Source organism: Stenella coeruleoalba (genome assembly GCF_951394435.1).
Source record: "Stenella coeruleoalba genome assembly, chromosome: 10".
Classification (NCBI taxonomy): domain Eukaryota; kingdom Metazoa; phylum Chordata; class Mammalia; order Artiodactyla; family Delphinidae; genus Stenella; species Stenella coeruleoalba.
The window spans coordinates 83261917-83280487 of NC_137156.1; the positions used below are offsets into that span (position 1 = coordinate 83261917).

At 40.5% G+C, this 18571-nt stretch overlaps 1 protein-coding gene across 17 annotated transcripts in view; it reads left to right on the top strand.

Moving 5' to 3' along the window:
• Positions 1–18571, top strand: part of TAFA1 (TAFA chemokine like family member 1) — a 955756-nt gene that overhangs the window by 669208 nt on the left and 267977 nt on the right. The window lies entirely within an intron of this gene.

The window sequence follows — 18571 nt, forward strand, 5'->3', positions numbered from 1 at the left end:
AGTGCTGTTAGACAAATGCCAGCCCTCTACATAGAGTTTGAATTCTTGTTTCTCTGGCTTTGGCATTTTCAAATAGCTGTTGGTTGACCATTGTGTAGAGAAGATAAGGTAAAGGAATCTTTTCAAGTCTATAATTTTGAGGGTCCAACTCATCTGGGAATTGATTTTGGATCGAGGTTATATATGATTATGATGATGATGATAATGGTAGTGAAAAAATAATACCTAACATTCATTCAACACATATTTAGTGAGCATTTACTATGCGCCAGGCACTGCTCTAGGGGTTCACATACATTCATGAACAGATAGAAGTGCCCTGAGAGTTCACCATGTACCAAACCCTGTCCTAAACATTTCTCATGCATTATTTTATTTACTCATCCCAACACCCCCATCTTTGTTATCTATTGCTATGTAACAATTTATGCACTCCCCCCAAAAGTTAGCAGCTGTAAACGGCAAACGTTGTCTCACAGTTTCCATGGATCAGGAATTTAGCTTAGCTGGATGGTTCTGGCTTAGGGTCCCTTCCGTGGTTACTGTCAAGATCTGAAGGCTTGACTTGATGCTGGAGGGTGGTTTTAAGATGGCCCGTTCACAGAACTGTTGGCAGCTGGCCTCTGTGCCCTGCCACATGGACCTCTCCAAAGGGGCTGGGTGTCCTCACAACATGGCAACAGCTTCCCCCAGAGTGAGTGACCCAAGAGAACAATGTAGAAGCCACAGTGACCTTTTCTTTTATGATAGAGGCTCAGAAGTTATCCTTCCTTGTTTTCACAATATCATATTGGTTATATAAGTCAACCCTATCTGTTCAGCATGGGAGTGGATGAAAAGGGCTTGAAAACCTGGAGATGGGGACCCCTGGAGCAGATACACTTTCCCTCCCATTTTAAACATGAAGGAAACTGAGGCTTAGAAGGGTTAATCACTATTCCATTGGTCCCATGATTGATAAGTTGTAGCTGTACTAACTCTTGAGATGAAAGTAACTGACTCTAATACCAAGTCTTGACCACCACCTTTAAACAATTTTATATGCCTGTCAAACAGAGGGTCCAAAGTTCAAAGCGATCACAGATGTCTTTCCCCATCTTTATCTTTCATAATTTTAGAGCCAAATGTGAGCTGATCTTCAAATTCTTCGTAAGAAAATCAGGACTCAGAGAAGTGACTCACTTGCTCAGGTCACAAAGCAGGAATTAGAACCTAAATCTCTTGACTTAGGGTCCATGATCCTACCTCTAGATATAGAGGGGGAAGGACACCTTCTAGATTGACTCATGTATTTTCATTATGAATTATGAGGTGGTTAGAAAGGAAACACACACAAGCTAGACCAAGAAAGGAGAAATTTTTTTTTTTTAAGAAAATAGAGGAATTCTGGGAAACCCAGTTACAGGAAATTCAGCCAAACTTCATAGGATTCATAAACTATTTAGGCAGCTGCCATTCTTGTTTTCTTTGTTTTTGTTCTTTCTTTCCCTCATTCTCCTCTCTGTAGACAGGTTCCCTCTTAAAGGGTTTTAACTTCTGCTCTCCCACAACTTAGGGATTTGTGTGAAGCTTTTATTTCTGTGGTACCAACTCTAATCTCACTCAGCATCATGGTATAGCCCAAGTATACTCGCCTCCTGTGTCTTAAATGCCTTCTCCAAAAAGACTGAATGTGATTGACGCAGCTTGGGTCATCTGTCGATCTTTGCCCAGTCAGCCACACCTAGAGGGACAAGCTCATAGGGTACTCTGAACCATGGGAAGGTCAAGCTGTTTTTAAAATGATGTGAAAAATCCAGGTTTAAGAATACACTGTGTTTTTTTAAGGAACCTCCATACTGTTCTCCACAGTGGCTGTATCAATTTACATTCCCACCAACAGTGCAAGAGGGTTCCCTTTTCTCCACACCCTCTCCAGCATTTATGGTTTCTAGATGTTTTGATGATGGCCATTCTGACCGGTGTGAGATGATATCTCATTGTAGTTTTGATTTGCATTTCTCTAATGATTAGTGGTGTTGAGCATTCTTTCATGTGTTTGTTGGCAGTCTGTATATCTTCTTTGGAGAAATTCTACAAATAGAACTACCATATGACCCAGCAATCCCACTACTGGGCATATACCCTGAGAAAACCATAATTCAAAAAGAGCCATGTACCAAAATGTTCATTGCAGCTCTATTTACAATAGCCCAGAGATGGAAACAACCTAAGTGTCCATCATCGGATGAATGGATAAAGAAGATGTGGCACATATATACAATGGAATATTACTCAGCCGTAAAAAGAAATGAAATTGAGCTATTTGTAATGAGGTGGATAGACCTAGAGTCTGTCATACAGAGTGAAGTAAGTCAGAAAGAGAGAGACAAATACCGTATGCTAACACACATATATGGAATTTAAGAAAAAAAAATGTCATGAAGAACCTAGGGGTAAGACAGGAATAAAGACACAGACCTACTAGAGAATGGACTTGAGGCTATGGGGAGGGGGAAGGGTAAGCTGTGACAAAGCGAGAGAGAGGCATGGACGTATATACACTACCAAACGTAAGGTAGATAGCTAGTGGGAAGCAGCCGCATAGCACAGGGAGATCAGCTCGGTGCTTTGTGACCACCTAGAGGGGTGGGATAGGGAGGGAGGGAGATGCAAGAGGGCAGAGATATGGGAACATATGTATATATATAACTGATTCATTTTGTTGTAAAGCAGAAACTAACACACCATTGTGAAGCAATTATACTCCAATAAAGATGTTAAAAAAGAAATACACTGTGATCAGTGGTTCTCAATCAGGCCAATTCTCAGGGGCCATTTGGTATAGACATTAGTGTTTGCGACTAGAGGGGTGCTCCTGGTGTCAGGTGTGTAGAAGCCAGGGAAGCTGCTAACCGTCCTACAATGCACAGGACAGCTCCCACAACAGAGTATTTATCCCACCCCCAGTGTCAGTGGAGCTGAGGTTGAGAAACTTGCACCATGATAATTTACTTATTCTAGATCACAGTCAGCACAGTAAAGCACCTCTACTGCAGGGAAGGCAGGCAGCTAGACTAGAAAAGCCATTGCATCCTCTTACAGGAAGCAACTCTTGGCCCTAGAAGCCAATAAACATTATAAAACCATGATGATTTCTCGTAGTCTCTGCCAAAGAAAGCATTGAGCCTGTTAACTAGAGATCTCCATTTCGTTTCCAGTTCATTTCTATCACTAATGATCTAGAAATAGAATTGCCTTCAGGATTTGGGTGGAAGACACAAAGGCAATGCACTGTCTGTGCTGGCAGAGGGGAAGACGGCATTTGGCTGTAAGTTTCTGCGAGAGGTGAAGCCACATAGTGGTAACATTTTGTCTCTTAGAACACGTTTGTTTGACTTTGGACACTCTGAGCCCTTTGGTGTAGTAGGTTTAGGCTATTAGTATCTGTCTTCTGAGCAAAATTCCGTGAAGTATAGAGTATTCTGTCGTCTTATGGTGATTGTTTATAATTTCCATAGCATTCTACTCCTCCAGAATCTTGGAATCCATTGGCACGTGTGGGAAAAGTCTATGTGTTACTTCGATCAAAACTCTTTTTATGGCCTAGATCTCTACATGCAAATTAAATATGAAGTGGGTATATAAATTAACAATTCCAGTGTAGTTATTAAGACCACGAACTGTGAGATTAGGCAGACATGAGTGGAATCCCAGCTGTACCAGTTACTAATAGAATGACCTTGGGCAAGTCACATTTGCTTCCTAACCTGTTTCCTCATCTGTAAAACGGGAATGAGAATTGCTTCTGCTTCATGGGGTTGTGGTGAGAACTAAGGAAATCATGTGTATAATGTGCTTTGCATAATGTCTGGTTCTCCTCAAGTGCTCACTAAATGATGGTATCAATTCCTATCTTACTAATAATTGTGGGTAATGCTTAGAAACAGACATTATTTTATGAAGTTTTGTTTCATATGAATTCAATACAGTGGCATTTTAGCTACTATCTTTTGTGGGAGCTGCTTCAAACTATTTACCCTGGATATCATTAATGATGGTAAGTCTTCTTCAGGAATGTATGTTCATTATAGGAATTTTGAAGAATACAGAAGTATACATCCATACATTAAAGTCACCCATAATATTACTGCTCAGAGATTATCGTCGCTTTGTAAGAAAATAAGTATATGTTCTTTGAGGTTTAACCCATCATTAAAGAGAAACTCACAAAGTACGTATTTTATTGAACTACAGTGTTATACTACTGTCTGATCAACAGCTTGTTCCCTTTAATATGAACATTTTCCAGCTTAATACATACTCTTAAAGAACATTATTGTTAATAACTACACAGGATTTCGGGGGGTGGATACACCACCATTTATCTAACTATTGCCTCCACTTTGGCACATTTATGATGTGTCATGCATTTCCCTTTCTCATTTTAAGAATGGATAGAAACCAGTTTCTATCTGTGACAGCAGTTGACCATCCGTATATCACGTTTGTCCTAAACATATTCTGTTCTACATAGTGCATTTCCCATGGTAAGTGTTCCAGTTGCTGTTATTTGCTTTTCTCTGAAATGGCAGGTCAGATGCCTTTTTATAGTGTTTCCGAAAACAGAGGCACAGCTTGATTTTTTAAAAAGCTTATATTGGATTGTTTTAAGATTCACAATCTGAGACCAGATTGTTTTAAATGGAACATAAATTTTGCAGTATCATCTTAGCAACTTATTCAAAGTATAATACATGATATTTGGAGAAGTTTTTAAGGAGTGGACTTTTAGTGGAAAAGTGATCCTCTGTCGCCTAATAGCTGAAAATACCAAGAAAACATACTCAACAACTTAAATTTTGGCATAGTCATTTGCAGATATTTTAGAAAGCACTATACTGTTGGATGTGTGCATAGCGCTACTCTGAGGGAATATAGGTTGTTACACTAGAATTCACATGATGTTGTGTTTTATTAATTTCTATAACCCAAAATAGATGGGAGACACCTTACTCAATATCTTTGGTTGAGACCAACTAAAAATATAATGTACAGTCTTTTTGTAATCTCCAATTACTTTCCAGGGACTAAATTTAAAATAAAATACTCATACACAAGAAGATGATGACTCAAACGTAATTATTTATTTAAGGGAAGAATTTTTCCAAGCAGATGATGTAATGAAAATGAATTTCTAGGGGGCTTGTGAAATTATATTTTATTATTCTAATTGATCTGTAGTGGCATAAAAAGAGTATCAGTGTCAAAGTTTTAAAAATAATTGAATATAAACAGTAATAATAATGATAACAATAATAAAAATAATGGCTAACATTTTCTTGAAGGCTTACCATGTACCACTTTTCCAAGTCCTTCAAGTTTGTATATTCATTTCATTCTAACCCCAACCTCATAAGATGTAGCCTTCTATTATTTCCATTTTACTCGCCAGGAAACTGAGGCACAGAGGTTGGCTGTAAGATTGCTCGAAATCTGATAGCCAGTAGTGGCAGAGCCAAAAGATCCTCCTGGGCTGTCTGACTCCAAGGCGCCCATTTCTCAAACACAGGCAAACAAGGATCTAACATAAACACGAGTTATATTCTAAAGGCTTTCTTGCCAGATGCCAAAATATCTGGGTGAGAAGAGAAAGTGCGGCCATGTGGATACTTGCAGAAACATTCAGTACTTTGGGCAATACCTGCCCCTTCCCTTTCTGTGTCTTAGAGATGGTTGCTTGATTTCCCTTCCTAAGGTCATTGTCATTAAGCAATTAGAAACATTTTTGTAAATAATGGTTTCCGTTTTGGAGAAAGATTGAAGTGTCATTGTTTAAGGCACGAGGGGATAAAATGTTTGATGGGGAAATTTTCATGCATTTTTCTCTATTTAGGATTTTATTCTCATGTACTTTATGTATATATCCAACTTAGACAAATACGTGAAAACAAAATCACTACAACTACTGCTTAGTAGAGGAGGTCTTAATTCACTGTGGATTTTTAGCATCAATCTAATTAAGAAAAATCTCCATGATACGTTGATAGGCCTTCCCTTCTCATTCAGTGTAACTTGTGACTATTTCTATGACTGGTTGCTAGCAAATATTACCTGGTATTCTTGTCTACTTAGACTGGATTACCAGCCGGAGAGAGCAGCAGGAAGAGACCAGCTCACATCACAAAACTTTCTAAGTTTGATAGATATGGAAATCCCAGATTATTTTGTTTTTAACCATCAGTGTACAGTTAATATAATGAAAAAGGCATCATACTCCTGGCTATTTCCGTGAAGAAAACCCCCCCACAATCTATCAGGATATTTTGTTCCTGACTTATCATGACTTAGTTTCCAAGACAAGAGCAAAAGAGACGAAAGGAAAGATACGCAGAACTCAGACCCAGGAAAACAAACAGAAGAACAGGGAAGGAGACCCACAGTCAGTGAGATAGAGGGATGTAAAAACGGAGCATGGGAAAGAGAAACCAGAGAGAAAGGGATAAAAGAGAGAGAAGACAATGGACGCTTAGAAGGAATATTAAAACACCTACCCACAAAATGACTTCATTCATTTTTCCAAACAACTTGTTTGTATTCAGTCTCACAGCGTATAACTAATTTTAACAAAATAAAGGGTATTTCATAGATTGAGACTTTTTTTTCAAGTTGCGTTATTTGAGATTCCAGTACCAGAATCTTTACAAAAATTGCTTCTGAAGGTTGCTCCTTTGGAAAATACATAATAAAATTTTCTTGACCGCGTACCATTGTATTCCCTAGAGACAGTCATGATAGAGAAAAAGGTCTGAGAATTGAAGGAAATTCAAAATTCAGCAACAGTTTTCTGTAGAATAGCATGAAGTATGTATGAGAAATATTGCATATAATAGCCCCTTCTTAGCCTTCTAAAATAGGATAGCATATTAAAGGCTCTGAGAAGTTCTGCAGACAAGAAACTTATAGAACTTTAGTCCGGTATTTCCCAAACATTTTTGATCACAGAGGCTTCTCCTATGTAACACTTATTCATAGCCTGCAGACCCAGTGTTCTATGAAATGGACTTCAGGCCAAGCTGGTATTAGACTCTATGGACTGTGTTTTTGTTTTTGTTTCCAGGAAAGCTTTTTAGGTCTTCCAAGACCAACTGATAATTCCTTTGCCCATAGCTCAGTGTTTTTCCTAAGACTGGCTGACCAAACACTGCACAACAGGTCCTGGTAGTTATGAGATTTATAATATTTCAGGGACACGTCAGGCTCAACTGCAGTTCGGAAATCATCTAGAGACCTTCCAGAGAAATATAGTATGGAAAAGTTTAAGCCCTTATTTTTATTCACACATATTAACATTTTAGGGGACAGGGAAGATGACCTATTTTGGTTCTGCCGTTTGTTACTTGTCGTCCACACGTAATAAAAGACCAAAATAACGACTTGCTCTAGTGGATTAGGGCCACATGCCACAGTAGCTGTCTATGTATGGTTCCTTCATTACTGTCTCTGTTTAAAACTTGCCTTATTCTTTCAAGGCAGACTCTGGCTTGTTTAATAGACAGGAGGCTGAGCTCAACTGGTTTCATCATGAGGCATTGCTGAAAGGAGATTTTACTGTTCTTGTTACAGGAAGGTCTTTGATGGCATCATTAGTAAAATTGTGATATTTTTAGGCACAATTTCTGAATTTTATGTAAATTTTCTTTTGCTCCCCTACTTGGCACCTCTTCCTGCCCAGGTATGTAAGGGATCCAAGTGTATATTAGTAAGTGGAATGAGAGGAAGGGTGTATAAGAACTGACAAAGCTTTTTAGACTGTCTAATAAAAGGGCTGTCTCTCTGTTTGTTCCTTGTCAGGATAAAGAGAGTGGGAATTCAGTCTTCAGATATTCCCATACCTCTAGGAGTGGGTGTCCCTTTTTCTTTTAGTTTCAGGTAGTAAGTTCCAACTGACAGCCCACTGACAGAAACTACCATCAGACCTATTCCTTAGGTTGGCAGAGTCATGTAAAAATTGACTTTGCTTTCTCTTTGATGGGACACTCCAGTTTCCCACAGGCCTCACCACTCCCTATTACACACCTGGCTCTGGCACATTGAGGTCAATTACCTGATCCCTGAAGACAGTGGAATGCATGGTTTCTGGCTCACAGAGTCATCTTCCTACTCTTCTCAAGTTAATAAGCAAATTAATTTGTTGGAAAAAATTTGCTCTTTGATATAAAAGTAATAACCTCATGTAAATGCAAATACATGTATCCAAAAACAGCAAAGAAAGGATCAAAATTAGAGTAATCCTCCCTCTCCTCCCCTTTCCTGCTAATCCTCTCGCATCTTAATCGCCAGAGGGAACTGTCGTTACCAGACTTCTGTGCATCCTTACAGATAATATCTATGCACAAGCAGGCCTATGAGTACACAACATATAAAACTCAATAAATCAAAATGCTGTCACAGTATAAGAAAAAGGTCTTAACCTATATTTTTTAGCATAAGAAAGTATCTTGAATACTTCACTCTTTCAGTAAAAGAATGGCTGGTAAACATGGAAAAAGCACTCAACATCACTCAAGTGAAGAAATGTAAATTAAACCCTGAAATGTAATGTTTCATCAGTCAAATATATGCAGAGATGAAAAGTTTAGTAATACCCAGTATTAAGGAGAGAGGAGAGGAAAATTACGTATATATCATACTCAGTGATAAATGGCGTACAAACTCAATTAGTTAGCCACTTTTCTTTATTTCGTTCAGCAAAAGGGAAGAAGATAAATAGGAAATTTTGTAATGAGACTGGATGTTTGGGGAGCATAATAGAAATCGCATGCATTACAACTCCTTACAGTGATTTTATTTAGCTATAGTTCTTAGACATAATTCACAACAGGATTTCCTCAACAGGATTGGGTCATGAATCTAGACATCATCTAAGAAATCTTCTAAGGATTTTGATGTCCTTTCCAGGAGGAAAACCTAATATGAAAGTATATTTAGTGCAAATACTTGGACCTAAATATAGTCAGTCCCGTTGTAAAGCCCATCTTTGTAACCACTTGAGAAATACAAAACTCTCTGCGCAAACATTTGTCACGGCATGTATGGTGTGTGTGTGTGTAATTATCGTGTAGCACATCCCAAATCTTTGTCAGTTATCTAGTTGGAATGTACTTGGTTACACAGAATTCCAAATTCATCAACAAGAAAATTTCCCTAACACAGCTCCAAAGTCATTGATTTCCATTTATCTACAAAGAGCTCAGGTGTTTTCAAAGACCTGTTCTTGTCTGGTATGAGAGCACCTTTGATCAATTCTTGTTTATTTTCAAAAGGGGGAAAAAATGTTCTAAATCTGAGTCAGCTCCTCATCCCTCTAGCTGGGCTTCAGCCTAGATAAGGCAAGATTTCAGGGTCCTGTGTCACTAATGTGCTGTCCATATGAATAACGAGCAAGGCTCGTGAGCTATTTCACACTTCTAGGAAAATCTATAGCCCTGTCCTTCTGCAATAGCACTGGAAGCTGCTGAGGGTATCAGTCCATTTCTATGTGGAAGGTTCTGATAACTTCACCTAAGGAAGTGGTAAAACTCATGTCCCCTTCTGAGGCTCATGGAGAAATTTATGCAGATGAGTACTATTTTGAAAAATTAATAATGTATTCTTCCATCCTCTCAAGCTCCTTGAATTTTTGAGGGCCTACTCCCAGCCCAAACAGCAAGATATAATTTACCCACTGACCAGAGAATAGAGGCCCAAATAATACTTAGTGTTTAAGTTCAGAAGTCATTCAGAAACTCAGGTAGAAAATTGAAGGATTAGGATTTTTTTTGCCCCCAAACTAATATGGATGCCATGAGCCCAGGGAGGGAGAAAAGAAGGACCACGTGAGTAGGAGAAATGTGGTCCACTGGAGCAAAGGCTATCTGTCACTACTGCCAGAGAGATGTGTTACCCCCTATGGACCCATCTCTCCAGCTGCCAGCCGGGAAAGCACTTTACACAATAGCTCAACACACTCTTCATATCCTTTTGGTTGCCTTCCAGTGGAGACGATCCACGAATAGCAGCTAACATGTTGCACACTGACAGTGCAACAGGAGTCATAACCACCAGTGTCCTAAGGCCTCCTTAGCCTTCCACCCTGCATAGGTGAACCCCAAGAAGTGATAAAAGGAACCTAGGGTCCTTAATTGGCGGGGTGGATATAGAAAGGAAATTCCAGACACCAACTACACAAGACCAGATGGAGTCAAGATCTCCAGCTCAGCTAGGACAGAAAATTCTCCCCTTCCCCAGTGCATCTATTTTATTTATAATCCCTGATACTATTTGGTGTTTTCATCATTGCTTCATTTAAAAGACTTAATGGTAAACTTTAATGGATTCAAATTCAACGTCAGCTAATATTACTTAGGCTGGTATGATTGGGTGGTTAAACAGACACTCGTTCAAAGAAAGATCACATTTCTTCAGATTTAGAATGGCGTGCTGGCGCCAGCTCAGAAGTGATCATTCATGATCTCCTTTGGTGCCTACACACTAATATTGCTTTATGCTGGGTACCTGTTCTCATCAACCCTCTCAATAGTGTCTCAAGTGAAAAAGGAAGTTATGATAATATACTGGGGTCACCATATGCAAGAGCAGAGAGTGAACAGTAGGAGTCCTCAAGACAGCTAAAACTGTATGTGATCATCGTAGCGTTTGCGGATGATTTTCACCTTTCATCTTGGGCTCTTTCTGGATATCATTTTCATTCTCTTTAATCTGCAAATTAGAGAGGTTAAGTCCATCCATGTCAGCTGGCAATGGTCTTGTCAACTATATGGGACACTAGTTATAGTACTAGTTTAAAACTGATAATTGTACTAGTTTGTAATTATTGAGTCCTTACTATGTGCCAGACCCTGTGTATTACATGTATTACTTTATGTAATTCTCACAACAGCAGCCTTATCATACAGGTACTATTATTATCTCCATTTTATAGAGGAAGAACCTAGTACCTTAGAGAAGTTAAATCATTTCTTCCAAGGCATGGTAGCAGGAGATCTGAGACCCCCAATGAAGAACTGCTAGAAATGATGGATAGGAAATAGCATCAAAAACACAGAAAAATTTCAGAGTACCTCCCATTTCTTGTATTCCCTTCCTTGGAGAATGATACCATCATGCAGGCATGCTAGACTCTTACTTAAGCGTCCTTTCCAACATACACACCATCATCATTCACATCCCATATATTTCAAATCCATCATTTTGTTACCATTTCCTAATTTTAGTAATGCCACAGTGTAGACTCTTCTCTTGACCCTAATTAATCCCTCTGATTAAAATGTGCCCTCAGCACTCCTTCCCTACCCCATCTGACTCCAACTTCATTAACCAAGTTATATCACCAACTCCAGAGGTCCTCCCTTAAACCACTGCACCCAAAACTAATAGATGCCTTCCTCTGCATCCCTGGCATGTCCCATATAATATTTATCATAATCTACCATAATGTATTATAATCTTCTGTTGACTTGTGATCTTCTCTACTAGAGAGACTCGCATATTCATTCAGCAGTTCTTTTCAGAGCATTGACTATGTGCCAGGAATTATGCCAAACACTTGGTCACGTAATGATGAACAGTTAATCCCTTGCTCTCACGGAAACTCCAGTCCAGCAGCGGAGACAGACCTTACTCTAATCATACGTCAGATTGTTCAAGTAGAAACTACATGTTCCGAAGCAAAGGAATTCAGTTCTCAGAGAGGATGTGATAATAAAGAATCTAAAGCAGCCTGGGAAGTTGAAACTTCTGGGAAGAAGTGACAAGAGGTCTGAGATGTGAGGTGTGACTTAAGCTACTTGGGTGAAGAGCATTCCAAGAGAACAGCATGGGCAAAAGCCTTGGGTTTTGATCAAGAACTTGAGAAAACCACTGTGGTTTTCTCAAAGAACAATGAGATCATGTGCCAGAAGAGGCTGAAAACACAGGCAGGGGCCAAACAATAGTGTTGTAATTGAGCTGTGTATCTCCAGTTCCTAGTATAGTTCTTGAAACTGAGATGTGCTAATCAAATACTTCAAGAAGGCAGCAGTGCAGGAATCTGCTGGGGGAAGTTGGAGAGTAAGTCAACCAGGAATTTGGTGAATGAGGAGACAGCCTTGAGAGCCCTCTACTTAAACAGAAATCTCCCTATGTAGTGCCTGACAACAGATTTCAAAACCTATATACTGACACTGCAGGCAATACCAATGCAAAGCAAATCACATTGCCTTTTTGATATCACCGCCTTCCACACATGCTGTTATCCACATCGTTGCTGTCATCTGAATGTCTCACAATCTCTCTACACTCAGCCACTCACACTGCTGCAAAGAAGGCTCATGACCACCCCCAAATCAAACAAGCAAAACTTTCTGGTAGAAATTTTGTCACTGCTTCTCAATTCTACTGTCTGACTTTAGAAAATATTTTAACTACTAGGTTCATTATGCCCTAATAACGGGCTAAAGGGTAAAGGGCTGATAATTTGAGATGTATTTAAACATGGTGGAGAACTACAGGCTCATGTCAGTTTATTTTCTTCCTGATTAATCTGTATGTTCTTTGACTCTAGTTCATTTCATTATGAATTGACAATGTCATGTTCTATGTAGCAAAAAAAAAAAAGAAAAAAACTCCCATAACACATATACCCCACGATGCCTGACCAGCCATTCCTGAAGTCTGGGGTTGTGTGTAAAATTCAAATCGGTATGCGAGCATTATTTGAGCCTACTTTGTAAAGAAGAAGCTAATGGAAAAATGGTTGTTGCTCACATTACCATGTCCTGCTCCCTTCAAAATCCTCAAGCACATGAGGTTGAGAAGCAATATAATAAAGCCACAAGCACACTATAAAAATTCTCTACTATACTAACAGCGCTTACAGAAAAAGGATAACAATGGCTACAGGAACTGAAAGTTGTGGAGCGCTATGTGTCAGGTACCCCTCTGAGAACGTTACCAGCTTTTTTACATCTAAGCTTTATGACAGTGCGTGAGGTGGGTACTGTGATGATTATCCCCATTTTACTGTTAGGGAAATTGAGGCTCAAAATGAGCAGAGGCTTGCTGAAGCTCACACAGCTAACCAGATTGGAGAGACAGGGTTCAATCTAGGAAGTCTGTTAGAAGCGTCCATGTAAGATGTTAAGATGGGATTCGTTCCCGATAGACAAATGGACATTTCTAAGGCAATGTGGAATCACTGTACCTTGGAGCACATACAGACCTGGATTTCAAACCTGGTTTTGCCACTAATTAGTCACATGTCCTTCAGCATGTTATTCCCCTGGAACTGTAGTTTCCTCATCTGTAAAAAGGAAATGAAAAGGATGTGATGTCAAAGAGTCTATGGGAATATTAAATGAGATAATTCATATAGAACTTTTGATCCAAGGTGGAATTACTCAATACACTCAATTATTCCGATGCTGACTGACAGAACTTTGGTATGTCTTTCTGAGTTAACACCATTTGTCTAAAACCTGTCGTTTTTGAGGATGTCATCTTGCAGGATCTATAGAATTCAAAAGAACAGTGTCTAATACTACCTCATGTCTAAACCAAAAATGGCCCAGGAAAATGCCCACATCAGAAGATTTCCACAGACACTGACTCATCCTCTTTGATGCTGAACATCAGAGACAGAGTGACCAATAGGACATGGTCCTTGCTTAAATGATTATGAGATCTAGGGGAGATGACAGGAAATGGATGATTTCAAAACTGTGTGACAAGGATTAACCCAGATGATTGAGAGCAGGGGTGAGGGTGTTAACCCACGGTAGGGGAGGGCTCTGGATGGCTTCCCAGCAGAATTAACATCCAAACTGAGACCTAGGTATCCAGGGAGGATAATACAGTAAAATGTTCAAGGCAGAAGGAACAGTATACGTAAAAGTCTGGAGTCAACAAGGGGCTTGATGAAGCCAAGGAACTGAAAGACATTCAGTGTGCCTGGGGAGAGAAGAGCATGGGATAGGTCTGGAAGAGGTGAGACCAGAGCAGTCCTTAGGGTGAGCTCATGCAGCGCCCTGGTAACCACGTTGAGGCATTGGAACTCTGTCCAAGAGTGATGGAGCCTGGCACTAAAGGATGTTGTGCCAGTAAGTGACATGATTAGATTTTCTTAGAGTTTATCACTACCTAGCAAAGGAATTAAAGATATTGCTTCTACTATGACTGCTGTTCATTGTACTTGGACTTATATTTCTAAGCAATAGAGAGAATACACCCCAGAAATGCCAGAAAAGATGCAGGTCAATTCCGATATTTAAGTCAATGCTCAGTCGGCAAAGGTATATCAGATTTGCTGACAAAACTCAGAGTGAAGATGATGCAAGAGGATGTGCATCCCAGAGGAAACCCTAGCATCTAATTAGCCAGAAGACTGGAAAGCCCTGACTTGTGCGTATTCAAAAGGTCTAGGACAAGATTCCAAGGTTCTTCAGGAAAACTTTTGGTAATGAATCAGGATCACTGTGGCAAGGGGGGAGTTGATTCCACTAAGAGAGAAAAAGTGAGAAGCACACTGGGATTAAGATGTCTTCACCAGGGGAAGAGGAGATACTTCAGGCTAGGAGGATTGAAGAGTACAATGAATTCACCCAGGAGCACATTAGAATCACCCAGAGAGGTTCTGAAAAACATCAATGTCTTCACCAACATCTCTAGGTACTTTTATTTAATTGAGCTGGGGTGGGGCCTGGGTATTTGTATTTTTTGAGAGCTCCATGAGGGATACTAAAGTGTAAACCGAGTTGAGAACCAAAGGTGGGCTGGTGAGGAAGGCGGTGTGAGTTGGAATTCAGCTCTTTCTGGAAATGAAATGATTGATATTTTGCTCTTTTAATTTTTCATGTGCAAACATTCCATAAAACATTAATGGTGGCTTAAATGGTTATATTCAACACAGCAAGATAAAGATAAAATGTAATACGGACATGAAAGGAATTTAACTCTTACCCCTCTGTCCTTAGTTGCCTCATCTGTAAAAGTGGGAAAAATAATAGCATCTCCCTGATAGGATCACTGCAAGAATTAAATGAGTTAACAAGTAAAGTGATTGACAAATACCTGGCAGATAAGTGCTGAATAAATGTAAGCTATTGTTCTTAACGCAGTCACAATTAACAGGAGAAACAGGACAGAGAGAAGGAAATCACAAGGCATGTTCCAAAGGACACAAATTAGCCTGGCTGATGCCTTGGGGAGTAACAGGACAAAAACATTTAGAAGGGCAAGTTGGGGCCAAATTGCTTTCTTGAGTTCCAGGCTAATGTTGAAATGTGAGCCAGTGTTCATTAATTGATCATCTAATAACAAAGTCCCCAGATATGAGGCAAGCAGGTGTACATTGTACAAAATAGAATATGTTAAAGGATTGCTCAGAGTCCATTCCAAAACTTGGGCTCTGAGTTAAATTGAATGCAAATGTGGAACCAACAGATGTCTCTGTGAAAAGTTGGGATTAAATCAACATAGAGCTTCAAAGATGAACAGCGAGTCACTGGATATCAGTAATCCTTGGTGCCCAGGGAGACAGATGCTCATCTTCCTGATACCTTGGCTCTCATTCACAGACAGCCAACTCCACTTCTGTTGTCCAGATTCAGCCCACTTTATTAGGAACCTCTAAATGGTGCTGAAAATTGTTTCTGCTCTTTCCCCTTTTCATGTATAAATATTCTGAAAAAGAGTAAAGGTGGGCTTCCCTGGTGGTGCAGTGGTTGAGAGTCCGCCTGCTGATGCAGGGAACATGGGTTCGTGCCCCGGTCCGGGAGGATCCCACATGCCGCGGAGCGGCTGGGCCCGTGAGCCATGGCCGCTGAGCCTGCGCATCCGGAGCCTGTGCTCCGCAATGGGAGAGGCCACAACAGTGAGAGGCCTGCGTACGGCAAAAAAAAAAAAAAAAAAAAGAGTAAAGGTGACTTAGATGGATATACCCAACACAGCAGGGAGAGAGAAAATATAATGCAAACGTGAAAGAAGTCAGGCTGCAGGGAATATGAGGGTAGGAGACTTAAGAGGAGGCCTAGAGGGATGTGAAGATGCAGAGAGTAGGCCATAGGGACCTATAAATATGCCAGCAATGGGCTACAAATTGGCTTGAAGCCTTCTAACAGGAATTGCAAAGAAGGAAACAAGAGTGGTTGTAAGATTCAGAAGGTCCCCAGCTTAATCCAGGCAATTGCTTAAGAGAGAAATAGCTATTTCTGGAACAATGCTAGAGAGAACTCTCTCCAGGTTTAAATAACGAGGAAACTGCGTAAAACTGTCATAACGTCATCACATCCCAACATCCTAGTAGAGCGTGTGACACATAGTGGCTGTCAATACATATTTAGTGAATAAATGGAAGAGGAAAGAAAAGGGGGAGGGCACCTGTACCGTACATCACAGAATTCATGGGATGCTTTGCCAACAGTCCTCAGTGTGGGCTGAGGGCCCCCCACAAGTCAATAAATGTAATTCTAGAGATCATATGTGCAAAATAGCCCAGTGCAGGCATCTGTACTCAGCTGGGCTGGCTGAAACCAGAAATAGATTTTAGTGCCCAGAGGAGGGAATAGATTAAGTATCCCACAGACAATCTTTCCTAAAGACTTTCTCTCCACTGGGCATCTGCTAAGGGTTGAGGGGCAGTAATTCAATGTAGTACTCTTGATTCATGGACATAACATGGTGGGTGTTTACTTTTCACCTACATCACAACCTATTCATGTATACCTGAATGGCTATGGCTCCCCTGCAGGTAGTAGTTCAGAAGCTTCCATCCTTCCATATCGTGGCTCTGTGATGTATGGCTACTGGGGCATCCATATCAAGGGGCAGACAGGGAAGAAGGCCCACCTGTTTCTTCACCACCTTGGTCCAGACGGCCCACCTCACTTCTCCTCACATTGCATTTGTGAATGGTCCCACCGTGTTGCAAGACAGCTGGAAAACAGGGTCCCTAGCAAGGCAGCCTCTTCCCAATCACATCCCTCCTCTATGAAATAAGGACAGGAGCTCTTGAAGGCGGCTAGCTGTGTCTTCCACAATACTTATGTCCAGCCACCCAATATCTCCCCATACACACAGCACACCCTTCCTCTCACCCAGAGAGACAGCCCAGAGTTCAGGGTCTCTAGGTCATGAGTAGTTTCTTCATCAGGTCTAAGTGAGACTCCTCTTATAGTCTGGCTTCCCAGAAACCATAACATGAGTGATCTATGCCTCAACACACCCCGCATAACAAATATATAGGTGTTGGAGCAGGGGCAGAATTAGTTTAAAAACTCCCTTTCAGAGGAGGAAAGAAAGGGGAAAAAACAGCAGTCACCATTTCCTAATAATCTGCAATCCTGCCCAGTAGGCATTGTCAGGACCCCTGCCCAGGGAATGTGGGAGGGTGTCCTGGTCCCTCTCCCTCCATGGCCCTGCCTCTGCCCTCCGGTAGGTTGTCCTTGTCCATCATCCTCCATGGCATCATCTGAAGGGAGTGGCAGGCAATGTGCCCTCCTTGGGACTCTGTAGCTTTTACAGCATACATCTTATTCATACTAATTTGGGAGCCCAAGAGTTTTTTTAAGCTCAACGGGATAACCACTTTTTTAAAACCTGATCTTATTGTTGCTGAGGGCAACAGAGTTCCCTCAGACACTCAGAAGGCTCCTGATCTACTTTTTCCCCATAATGTCTACCCACCAGGGACCACTTCCAATGTTATTTCCTAGAAACAATTCTCAAATCTGCTTTATTTTTTTGCTCTCTCACCCTCCTGTGACACACACTATTTCCACTCACATGCCATTGGCTGACAGTAGTCACATGACCCTTCCTAAATGAAGGGAGCCTGGGAAATGTAGTCCTCATCTGGGCTTTTCAGTAACAGTGCTACACCATGGAAGAGAGTAGAAATCTTCAATGAAGAGCTGATCTTTGAACCATATGTCTCTAAGAATAATTGCAGGAATACGAATATTCTGCTATGTACATGTAATATAAAATGCTACTGTTGCTAGCTCTTCTTTTAAGTAAGATGAATCTGGGTTCAAGTCCCACCTTTACCATTTGCAATCCCTAAAACTTAAGCATTGCTCCAGCTCTTCTGAATATCATATATTTTATTTTTATTTTATTTTATTTTTATTTATTTATTTATTTATTGGTGGTACGCGGGCCTCTCACTGTTGTGGCCTCTCCCGTTGCGGAGCACAGGCTCCAGACGCGCAGGCTCAGCAGCCACGGCTCACGGGCCCAGCCACTCCGCGGCATGTGGGATCTTCCCGGACCAGGGCACGAACCCGTGTCCCCTGCATCGGCAGGCGGACTCTCAACCACTGCGCCACCAGGGAAGCCCTGAATATCATATATTTTACAAGGTTGTTTTATTGAATAATATATTTTAAAAATCTATTTATCTAATGAATAAGTGTCCAGTAATTTTAAATGACTCGGACATTATCTTGATAATTACAGTCACTATCTGTGTTTATTTTTGTAGTAACCCAATGATAACTAAATCGGACTCTGACATGCTCATATTTACATCTTTAAGGCATTTCAGACTTTATAA